The sequence below is a fragment of the Salmo trutta genome, unplaced genomic scaffold, assembly GCF_901001165.1.
Source record: "Salmo trutta unplaced genomic scaffold, fSalTru1.1, whole genome shotgun sequence".
Lineage (NCBI taxonomy): Eukaryota > Metazoa > Chordata > Actinopteri > Salmoniformes > Salmonidae > Salmo > Salmo trutta.
The window spans coordinates 27501-37500 of record NW_021823387.1 but is presented as its reverse complement, the minus strand read 5'-3'; the positions used below and the strand labels follow the sequence as shown (position 1 = coordinate 37500).

General features: G+C 40.7%; 16 non-coding genes and 6 pseudogenes across 16 annotated transcripts; all 22 read right to left on the bottom strand.

Moving 5' to 3' along the window:
* Nucleotides 1–53: 53 nt before the first annotated feature.
* On the bottom strand, nt 54–174 carry LOC115190540 (uncharacterized; annotated as a pseudogene).
* A 165-nt stretch (nt 175–339) lies between these two features.
* Nucleotides 340–458, bottom strand: LOC115190572 (5S ribosomal RNA). The gene has a single exon (XR_003877347.1). It is a non-coding gene; the product is annotated as a 5S ribosomal RNA (ribosomal RNA).
* A 159-nt stretch (nt 459–617) lies between these two features.
* Nucleotides 618–736, bottom strand: LOC115190517 (5S ribosomal RNA). Its single transcript, XR_003877313.1, has one exon. It is a non-coding gene; the product is annotated as a 5S ribosomal RNA (ribosomal RNA).
* A 162-nt stretch (nt 737–898) lies between these two features.
* On the bottom strand, nt 899–1016 carry LOC115190520 (5S ribosomal RNA). Its single transcript, XR_003877316.1, has one exon. It is a non-coding gene; the product is annotated as a 5S ribosomal RNA (ribosomal RNA).
* A 161-nt stretch (nt 1017–1177) lies between these two features.
* LOC115190514 (5S ribosomal RNA) lies at nt 1178–1295 on the bottom strand. Its single transcript, XR_003877310.1, has one exon. It is a non-coding gene; the product is annotated as a 5S ribosomal RNA (ribosomal RNA).
* A 160-nt stretch (nt 1296–1455) lies between these two features.
* On the bottom strand, nt 1456–1574 carry LOC115190502 (5S ribosomal RNA). The gene has a single exon (XR_003877298.1). It is a non-coding gene; the product is annotated as a 5S ribosomal RNA (ribosomal RNA).
* A 161-nt stretch (nt 1575–1735) lies between these two features.
* LOC115190541 (uncharacterized) lies at nt 1736–1853 on the bottom strand (annotated as a pseudogene).
* Nucleotides 1854–2014: 161 nt separating this feature from the next.
* Nucleotides 2015–2133, bottom strand: LOC115190484 (5S ribosomal RNA). Its single transcript, XR_003877281.1, has one exon. It is a non-coding gene; the product is annotated as a 5S ribosomal RNA (ribosomal RNA).
* A 162-nt stretch (nt 2134–2295) lies between these two features.
* LOC115190536 (uncharacterized) lies at nt 2296–2415 on the bottom strand (annotated as a pseudogene).
* Nucleotides 2416–2578: 163 nt separating this feature from the next.
* LOC115190550 (uncharacterized) lies at nt 2579–2688 on the bottom strand (annotated as a pseudogene).
* A 160-nt stretch (nt 2689–2848) lies between these two features.
* Nucleotides 2849–2968, bottom strand: LOC115190511 (5S ribosomal RNA). Its single transcript, XR_003877307.1, has one exon. It is a non-coding gene; the product is annotated as a 5S ribosomal RNA (ribosomal RNA).
* Nucleotides 2969–3129: 161 nt separating this feature from the next.
* LOC115190567 (5S ribosomal RNA) lies at nt 3130–3248 on the bottom strand. Its single transcript, XR_003877342.1, has one exon. It is a non-coding gene; the product is annotated as a 5S ribosomal RNA (ribosomal RNA).
* A 160-nt stretch (nt 3249–3408) lies between these two features.
* LOC115190527 (5S ribosomal RNA) lies at nt 3409–3527 on the bottom strand. The gene has a single exon (XR_003877322.1). It is a non-coding gene; the product is annotated as a 5S ribosomal RNA (ribosomal RNA).
* A 160-nt stretch (nt 3528–3687) lies between these two features.
* Nucleotides 3688–3806, bottom strand: LOC115190506 (5S ribosomal RNA). The gene has a single exon (XR_003877302.1). It is a non-coding gene; the product is annotated as a 5S ribosomal RNA (ribosomal RNA).
* Nucleotides 3807–3967: 161 nt separating this feature from the next.
* LOC115190548 (uncharacterized) lies at nt 3968–4076 on the bottom strand (annotated as a pseudogene).
* A 162-nt stretch (nt 4077–4238) lies between these two features.
* LOC115190579 (5S ribosomal RNA) lies at nt 4239–4357 on the bottom strand. The gene has a single exon (XR_003877354.1). It is a non-coding gene; the product is annotated as a 5S ribosomal RNA (ribosomal RNA).
* Nucleotides 4358–4518: 161 nt separating this feature from the next.
* LOC115190531 (uncharacterized) lies at nt 4519–4639 on the bottom strand (annotated as a pseudogene).
* Nucleotides 4640–4800: 161 nt separating this feature from the next.
* Nucleotides 4801–4919, bottom strand: LOC115190566 (5S ribosomal RNA). The gene has a single exon (XR_003877341.1). It is a non-coding gene; the product is annotated as a 5S ribosomal RNA (ribosomal RNA).
* Nucleotides 4920–5080: 161 nt separating this feature from the next.
* Nucleotides 5081–5200, bottom strand: LOC115190515 (5S ribosomal RNA). Its single transcript, XR_003877311.1, has one exon. It is a non-coding gene; the product is annotated as a 5S ribosomal RNA (ribosomal RNA).
* A 160-nt stretch (nt 5201–5360) lies between these two features.
* LOC115190565 (5S ribosomal RNA) lies at nt 5361–5479 on the bottom strand. Its single transcript, XR_003877340.1, has one exon. It is a non-coding gene; the product is annotated as a 5S ribosomal RNA (ribosomal RNA).
* Nucleotides 5480–5640: 161 nt separating this feature from the next.
* LOC115190564 (5S ribosomal RNA) lies at nt 5641–5759 on the bottom strand. The gene has a single exon (XR_003877339.1). It is a non-coding gene; the product is annotated as a 5S ribosomal RNA (ribosomal RNA).
* A 161-nt stretch (nt 5760–5920) lies between these two features.
* LOC115190563 (5S ribosomal RNA) lies at nt 5921–6039 on the bottom strand. Its single transcript, XR_003877338.1, has one exon. It is a non-coding gene; the product is annotated as a 5S ribosomal RNA (ribosomal RNA).
* Nucleotides 6040–10000: the final 3961 nt, after the last annotated feature.

Below are 10000 nucleotides of genomic sequence, written 5' to 3'. Positions count from 1 at the left end.
AAGGCAGTGTGTGCTGATGAAATAGTGTAAGAGCACACCCTCGTGGACAAAAAGCATTACAGCACCTGGTATTCCCAGGCGGTCTCCCATCCAAGTACTAACCAGGCCCGACCCTGCTTAGCTTCCGACGATCAGACGAGATCGGGCTGTACCCAGGCTGGTATGGCCGTAAAACGATAAACAATCTCTTGGTACAACATATATATGTCAAAGTGAGTCTGATAACCCAGACTGCATTTTGCAGCAGGAAGCTGCATTTTAGTCAATTCATCATTAAATGCTTACTACAAGGCAGTGTTGCTGATGAAATAGTGTAAGAGCACACCCTCGTGGACAAAAAGCTTACAGCACCTGGTGTTCCCAGGCGGTCTCCCATCCAAGTACTAACCAGGCCCGACCCTGCTTAGCTTCCGAGATCAGACGAGATCGGGCGTACCCAGGCTGGTATGGCCGTAAACGATAACAATCTCTTGGTACAACATATAAGTCAAAGTGAGTCTGATAAACAGACTGCATTTTGCAGCAGGAAGCTGCATTTAGTCAATTCATCATTAAATGCTTACTACAAGGCAGTGTTGCTGATGAAATAGTGTAAGAGCACACCCTCGTGGACAAAAAGCATACAGCACCTGGTATTCCCAGGCGGTCTCCCATCCAAGTACTAACCAGGCCCGACCTTGCTTAGCTTCCGAGATCAGACGAGATCGGGCGTACCCAGGCTGGTATGGCCGTAAACGATAAACAATCTCTTGGTACAACATATATAGTCAAAGTGAGTCTGATAAACAGACTGCATTTTGCAGCAGGAAGCTGCATTTAGTCAATTCATCATTAAATGCTTACTACAAGGCAGTGTTGCCTGATGAAATAGTGTAAGAGCACACCCTCGGGGACAAAAAGCTTACAGCACCTGGTGTTCCCAGGCGGTCTCCCATCCAAGTACTAACCAGGCCCGACCCTGCTTAGCTTCCGAGATCAGACGAGATCGGCGTACCCAGGCTGGTATGGCCGTAAACGATAAACAATCTCTTGGTACAACATATATAGTCAAAGTGAGTCTGATAAACAGACTGCATTTTTGCAGCAGGAAGCTGCATTTAGTCAATTCATCATTAAATGCTTACTACAAGGCAGTGTTGCTGATGAAATAGTGTAAGAGCACACCCTCGTGGACAAAAGCTTACAGCACCTGGTATTCCCAGGCGGTCTCCCATCCAAGTACTAACCAGGCCCGACCTGCTTAGCTTCCGAGATCAGACGAGATCGGGCATACCCAGGCTGGTATGGCTGTAAACGATAAACAATCTCTTGGTACCAACATATATAGTCAAAGTGAGTCTGATAAACAGACTGCATTTTGCAGCAGGAAACTGCATTTAGTCAATCATCATTAAATGCTTACTACAAGGCAGTGTTGCTGATGAAATAGTGTAAGAGCACACCCTCGTGGACAAAAGCTTACAGCACCTGGTATTCCCAGGCGGTCTCCCATCCAAGTACTAACCAGGCCCGACCCTGCTTAGCTTCCGAGATCAGACGAGATCAGGCATACCCAGGCTGGTATGGCCGTAAACGATAAACAATCTCTTGGTACAACATATATAGTCAAAGTGAGTCTGATAAACAGACTGCATTTTGCAGCAGGAAGCTGCATTTAGTCAATTCATCATTAAATGCTTACTACAAGGCAGTGTTGCTGATGAAATAGTGTAAGAGCACACCCTCGTGGACAAAAAGCTTACAGCACCTGGTATTCCCAGGCGGTCTCCATCCAAGTACTAACCAGGCCCGACCCTGCTTAGCTTCCGAGATCAGACGAGATCATGCATACCCAGGCTGGTATGGCCGTAAACGATAAACAATCTCTTGGTACAACATATATAGTCAAAGTGAGTCTGATAAACAGACTGCATTTTGCAGCAGGAAGCTGCATTTAGTCAATTCATCATTAAATGCTTACTACAAGGCAGTGTTGCTGATGAAATAGTGTAAGAGCACACCCTCGTGGACAAAAAGCTTACAGCACCTGGTATTCCCAGGCGGTCTCCCATCCAAGTACTAACCAGGCCCGACCCTGCTTAGCTTCCGAGATCAGACGAGATCGGGCATACCCAGGCTGGTATGGCCATAAACGATAAACAATCTCTTGGTACAACATATATAGTCAAAGTGAGTCTGATAAACAGACTGCATTTTGCAGCAGGAAGCTGCATTTAGTCAATTCATCATTAAATGCTTACTACAAGGCAGTGTTGCCTTATGAAATAGTGTAAGAGCACACCCTCGTGGACAAAAAGTTTACAGCACCTGGTATTCCCAGGCGGGTCTCCCATCCAAGTACTAACCAGGCCCGACCCTGCTTAGCTTCCGAGATCAGACGAGATCAGGCATACCCAGGCTGGTATGGCCATAAAACGATAAACAACCTCTTGGTACAACATATATGTCAAAGTGAGTCTGATAAACAGACTGCATTTTGCAGCAGGAAGCTGCATTTAGTCAATTCATCATTAAATGCTTACTACAAGGCAGTGTTGCTGATGAAATAGTGTAAGAGCACACCCTCGTGGACAAAAAAGCTTCACAGCACCTGGTATTCCCAGGCGGTCTCCCATCCAAGTACTAACCAGGCCCGACCCTGCTTAGCTTCCGAGATCAGGCGCTACCCAGGCTGGTATGGCCTAAACGATAAACAATCTCTTGGTACAACATATATAGTCAAAGTGAGTCTGATAAACAGACTGCATTTTGCAGCAGGAAGCTGCATTTAGTCAATTCATCATTAAATGCTTACTACAAGGCAGTGTTGCTGATGAAATAGTGTAAGAGCACACCCTCGTGGACAAAAAGCTTACAGCACCTGGTATTCCCAGGCGGTCTCCCATCCAAGTACTAACCAGGGCCCGACCCTGCTTAGCTTCCGAGATCAGACGAGATCGGGCGTACCCAGGCTGGTATGGCCGTAAACGATAAACAATCTCTTGGTACAACATATATAGTCAAAGTGAGTCTGATAAACAGACTGCATTTTGCAGCAGGAAGCTGCATTTAGTCAATTCATCATTAAATGCTTACTACAAGGCAGTGTTGCTGATGAAATAGTGTAAGAGCACACCCTCGTGGACAAAAAGCTTACAGCACCTGGTATTCCCAGGCGGTCTCCCATCCAAGTACTAACCAGGCCCGACCCTGCTTAGCTTCCGAGATCAGACGAGATCGGGCGTACCCAGGCTGGTATGGCCGTAAACGATAAACAATCTCTTGGTACAACATATATAGTCCAAGTGAGTCTGATAAACAGACTGCATTTTGCAGCAGGAAGCTGCATTTAGTCAATTCATCATTAAATGCTTACTACAAGGCAGTGTTGCTGATGAAATAGTGTAAGAGCACACCCTCGTGGACAAAAGCTTACAGCACCTGGTATTCCCAGGCGGTCTCCCATCCAAGTACTAACCAGGCCCGACCCTGCTTAGCTTCCGAGATCAGACGAGATCGGGCATACCCAGGCTGGTATGGCCATAACGATAAACAATCTCTTGGTACAACATATATAGTCAAAGTGAGTCTGATAAACAGACTGCATTTTGCAGCAGGAAGCTGCATTTAGTCAATTCATCATTAAATGCTTACTACAAGGCAGTGTTGCTGATGAAATAGTGTAAGAGCACACCCTCGTGGACAAAAAGTTTACAGCACCTGGTATTCCCAGGCGGTCTCCCATCCAAGTACTAACCAGGCCCGACCCTGCTTAGCTTCCGAGATCAGACGAGATCAGGCATACCCAGGCTGGTATGGCCATAAACGATAAACAATCTCTTGGTACAACATATATAGTCAAAGTGAGTCTGATAAACAGACTGCATTTTGCAGCAGGAAGCTGCATTTAGTCAATTCATCATTAAATGCTTACTACAAGGCAGTGTTGCTGATGAAATAGTGTAAGAGCACACCCTCGTGGACAAAAAGCTCACAGAACCTGGTATTCCCAGGCGGTCTCCCATCCAAGTACTAACCAGGCCCGACCCTGCTTAGCTTCCGAGATCAGGCGTACCCAGGCTGGTATGGCCGTAAACGATAAACAATCTCTTGGTACAACATATATAGTCAAAGTGAGTCTGATAAACAGACTGCATTTTGCAGCAGGAAGCTGCATTTAGTCAATTCATCATTAAATGCTTACTACAAGGCAGTGTTGCTGATGAAATAGTGTAAGAGCACACCCTCGTGGACAAAAAAGCTTACAGCACCTGGTATTCCCAGGCGGTCTCCCATCCAAGTACTAACCAGGCCCAACCCTGCTTAGCTTCCGAGATCAGACGAGATCGGGCGTACCCAGGCTGGTATGGCCGTAAACTATAAACAATCTCTTGGTACAACATATATAGTCAAAGTGAGTCTGATAAACAGACTGCATTTTGCAGCAGGAAGCTGCATTTAGTCAATTCATCATTAAATGCTTACTACAAGGCAGTGTTGCTGATGAAATAGTGTAAGAGCACACCCTCGTGGACAAAAAGCTTACAGCACCTGGTATTCCCAGGCGGTCCTCCCATCCAAGTACTAACCAGGCCCGAACCCTGCTTAGCTTCCGAGATCAGACGAGATCGGGCGTACCCAGGCTGGTATGGCCGTAAACGATAAACAATCTCTTGGTACAACATATATAGTCAAAGTGAGTCTGATAAACAGACTGCATTTTGCAGCAGGAAGCTGCATTTAGTCAATTCATCATTAAATGCTTACTACAAGGCAGTGTTGCTGATGAAATAGTGTAAGAGCACACCCTCGTGGACAAAAAGCTTACAGCACCTGGTATTCCCAGGCGGTCTCCCATCCAAGTACTAACCAGGCCCGACCCTGCTTAGCTTCCGAGATCAGACGAGATCGGGCGTACCCAGGCTGGTATGGCCGTAAACGATAAACAATCTCTTGGTACAACATATATAGTCAAAGTGAGTCTGATAAACAGACTGCATTTTGCAGCAGGAAGCTGCATTTAGTCAATTCATCATTAAATGCTTACTACAAGGCAGTGTTGCTGATGAAATAGTGTAAGAGCACACCCTCGTGGACAAAAAGCTTACAGCACCTGGTATTCCCAGGCGGTCTCCCATCCAAGTACTAACCAGGCCCGACCCCTGCTTAGCTTCCGAGATCAGACGAGATCGGGCGTACCCAGGCTGGTATGGCCGTAAACGATAAACAATCTCTTGGTACAACATATATAGTCAAAGTGAGTCTGATAAACAGACTGCATTTTGCAGCAGGAAGCTGCATTTAGTCAATTCATCATTAAATGCTTACTACAAGGCAGTGTTGCTGATGAAATAGTGTAAGAGCACACCCTCGTGGACAAAAGCTTACAGCACCTGGTATTCCCAGGCGGTCTCCCATCCAAGTACTAACCAGGCCCGACCCTGCTTAGCTTCCGAGATCAGACGAGATCGGGCGTACCCAGGCTGGTATGGCCGTAAACGATAAACAATCTCTTGGTACAACATATATAGTCAAAGTGAGTCTGATAAACAGACTGTATTTTGCAGCAGGAAGCTGCATTTAGTCAATTCATCATTAAATGCTTACTACAAGGCAGTGTTGCTGATGAAATAGTGTAAGAGCACACCCTCGTGGACAAAAAGCTTACAGCACCTGGTATTCCCAGGCGGTCTCCCATCCAAGTACTAACCAGGCCCGACCCTGCTTAGCTTCCGAGATCAGACGAGATCGGGCGTACCCAGGCTGGTATGGCCGTAAACGATAAACAATCTCTTGGTACAACATATATAGTCAAAGTGAGTCTGATAAACAGACTGCATTTTGCAGCAGGAAGCTGCATTTAGTCAATTCATCATTAAATGCTTACTACAAGGCAGTGTTGCTGATGAAATAGTGTAAGAGCACACCCTCGTGGACAAAAAGCTTACAGCACCTGGTATTCCCAGGCGGTCTCCCATCCAAGTACTAACCAGGCCCGACCCTGCTTAGCTTCCGAGATCAGACGAGATCGGGCGTACCCAGGCTGGTATGGCCGTAAACGATAAACAATCTCTTGGTACAACATATATAGTCAAAGTGAGTCTGATAAACAGACTGCATTTTGCAGCAGGAAGCTGCATTTAGTCAATTCATCATTAAATGCTTACTACAAGGCAGTGTTGCTGATGAAATAGTGTAAGAGCACACCCTCGTGGACAAAAAGCTTACAGCACCTGGTATTCCCAGGCGGTCTCCCATCCAAGTACTAACCAGGCCCGACCCTGCTTAGCTTCCGAGATCAGACGAGATCGGGCATACCTTTTTTTTTTATCTTTTATTATGAAAAATACATAATATTTACAATATTCAATCAATAATAACAAAGGATGAACAATTCATCCTTTTACAAATTCAAAAAATAAAATAAAACCAATTAAAAACACAATCATTCACTAAAACCAATTAATAATTAAAAACAAGTTTTTCATTCAAATCAATTTCAATAAAAGTACTCCCCCACACAAACAGCTTTTCAAAATTGCATCCACTATATTTATATACTACTTCTATATCTTTCTCTAAAATACTTCTAAATAAAACCTCCACATTCACAATTTTACCTTCATAATGCCCTAAATTCCTTCTTAATCTTACAGCGTATCTGGCATGACTAAGAATAAAATTCATCAAATTAAAATTAAAAACTTTGCTTTTCCCCGTTAACCCAAAAAGAAACAACCTCCTCCACTCAACCCCATTAACAATCTCTTCTCCCCAATGTTGTACTAAAAGCCCCTTTACAAACTCATGAAACCCTTGTAATCTGCTACATTCAATAAAAAAGTGCATAAAATTTTCCACCTCCGTACCACAAATATCACATTCTCTTTTAATATCTCTATTTATTTGATGTAAAACCACGTTCGTAAAAATCCTATTATGTTTCAATTTAAAATCATTATCTTCACATTCTATAGAATTATATTTTACATTAACATTCTTCCATATTGATTTCACATCTATATTTGTAAACACCCTAGACCACACTTTTTCTGAAGCAGGAGCTTTTGTCTCTTTTAAAATACATTTTCTATAAACCATTTTAACTTTTAAACTTGATAAAACATGTTTCTCCCCATTACTTTCATAGTATAAAACCGGTAAACCCTTAGCTCTCTCAACCACCTCTGTATTTATTAAAAGCACCCATTCCTCAGGAATACACCCTAAAATTCTCTTATACATATTTTCTACAGTAATTTTACTGATTTCATCATCCACTTCACAAACATTGTCATAAATAGCTTGTACAGGAAGAAACCCCGGAATGACCTCATATAAAATGTCCCCAATCTGTCTCATCCCAGCCCTCATAAAATATTTACAAAACACCATCTTATTATTATATTGAATCTTGGGATTTAAAAAAATTGGCTGATTTAAAATATTGTCTAAAATGGTACACTCATAATAAATATTTGGTAAAAACTCCCCCCAAGCCTCAAACACTTCTCTATAAAACAATGGTATATTACCTAACATTTCTTTTTTCATACACATCAATAAAGCATTGTCCCCCATCCTCCCAACCTCCTGCAAATACTCCTTAAAAAATCTTTTCCATCCATAATCTAGTTCACCATATAAATATTTCCGTACCATTTTAACTCTAATTGCTTTTTTCCTCACATTTAAATCCACCAACTTCAAACCCCCCTCCTCATAACCTGCAATCAAAGTTTTAAAAGAAATTTTCACTCCTTTCCCATCCCATAAAAAATCAACTAAAATCTTATTCATTTCAGATAAAACCCATTCTGGTACATCTAAAACATTCATGACATGAATAAAAATTGACATCAGTAAAGAATTTACAACAATTACTTTCCCTTTTAATTTCAAAGCCCTCCCCCTCCACATATTTACCACCTTCCTAACTTTGTTTATAACCCCACTCCATGTTAGATCCCTAGCTTCTTGTTCCTTCACCCCTAAAAACACACCTAACACCTTAAAATAATCATTTACCACCTTAAAAGGAAAAGTCCCCTCATTAATCTTCCCAACATACATTATTACTGACTTCTCCATATTCACTTTTGCTCCTGAGGCTTTCTCATATACTTTAAAACATTCCATCACCCTTTTAACACTTCCCTCATCTCTAACTGTTATTGTGGTATCGTCTGCATATTGATGAATTAAACTAAAACCTCCTTGCGGAGTCTCTACACAATTTATAAAATGATATTTTTTAAGGTATGCCGCTAAGGGTTCTACCGATAAAACAAATAATAAAGCTGATAAAGGGCACCCCTGTCTCACTGATCTCTCAAGAATAAAAGAATCTGTTAAAACCCCATTACATTTAACCCTACTTTTAGCCTTTCTATATAATAATTTTATCCATCCTATTATTCTATTTCCAAACCCATATTTTTCTAGTACCCTAAACATAAAATCATGTTCCACCCTGTCAAAAGCTTTATTAAAATCTATACTTAAAACAATTCCCCCTATCTTATCACTATTCATTTTATTTATCACATCTCTAAGTGTATTTATGGTATCTGCTATATCTCTTCCTGGCACACTATAATTTTGTGTAGGTGCTATAATATCATTTAAAACCATCTTCATCCTATTTGCCAGTATCTTAGCTAAAATCTTATAATCTGAGTTTAATAAACTAATTGGCCTATAATTTTCTAGTTTCAATTTGCTCCCCTTATTTTTATATAAAATCGATATCAGCCCTGTCACCATGGAATCTGAAACATTATTATTATCTTCCATATATTGATATACTTCCAATAAAATCGGTGCTAAAAGACTTTCATACATTTTATAAAACTCTGCAATTAGTCCATCTACTCCAGGACTTTTATTTATTTGTAAACCCTTAATTGCATCTTTCACTTCATCCACTGTTATCTTCCTATCACACATTTGCTTATCCTCAACACCAATTTGCACATCCACACTATTTAAAATCTCTTTTACACACCCCTCATCCACCTCCCCTTTCTTAAATAAATCCTTATAAAAATTCTGTACAGTTTCTAATATCTCAACATAATCATTTACCACTTCACCCTTTACATTCTCAATCTCATTAAAATATGATTTCATCTGTTTAGTTTTCTCTAAACCAAGAAAAAATGACGTACATTTCTCCCCTTCTAAAACATATTTTGCCCTACTTCTAATAATTGCACCCTTACACTTATCTATTTCACATTTGCTCAATTGTGCTTTTAAATCTAAAAACCTTTCAATATTATAGTTAGGATCAATATCACATTTCCTCATTTCTTCATTCAGTTTTGTTCTTAAAAAATGTTCTTCTCTTGTCATCCTACTCCTCTTCTTCCTTGCATATCTAATACTAAAAACTTTTATTTTTTCCTTAACATTTTCCCACCACTGACACTTATCATTCCCTTTTTGCTTATCCTCCATTTCATGTTCTATCAAAGATTTAAGTTGTTTCCCGTATTCCTCATCACCTAAATACCCTGCATTCATACACCATATTCCCCCCCCTTTCCTTTCCTTATCTAACCCCACCGAAAATGTTAACCCAGCATGATCACTAAAAGTTGTAAAAATATATTTAATATCTTTCATAAAATTCCTTAACCCTTCATTTACTAAAACCAGATCTATCCGTGTCTGTTTCAATTCCCCTAAAACCACCTGCCTTCTAGAAAATTCTCTCTTGTTCGGATTCTCGTCCCTCCATATATCAATCAAATTATTTTCAAACATCATCTTCCTTAAAACCCCCCTAGATACGTCACTTCTAAAAATAGCTCCCCTTGTCATATCTAGTCTATCCATTTTTACATTAAAATCCCCAACTAAAATACAGTTACCCTTGCACCATTTCCCTAATTCTAAAAATAAATTCCTTCTCTCTATTTCATTATTCGGCGCATAAATATTTATAATTCTAAAAACCCTACTCATATACTCAAAATCTAAAATTAAAATCCTCCCATTATTATCATTATATATC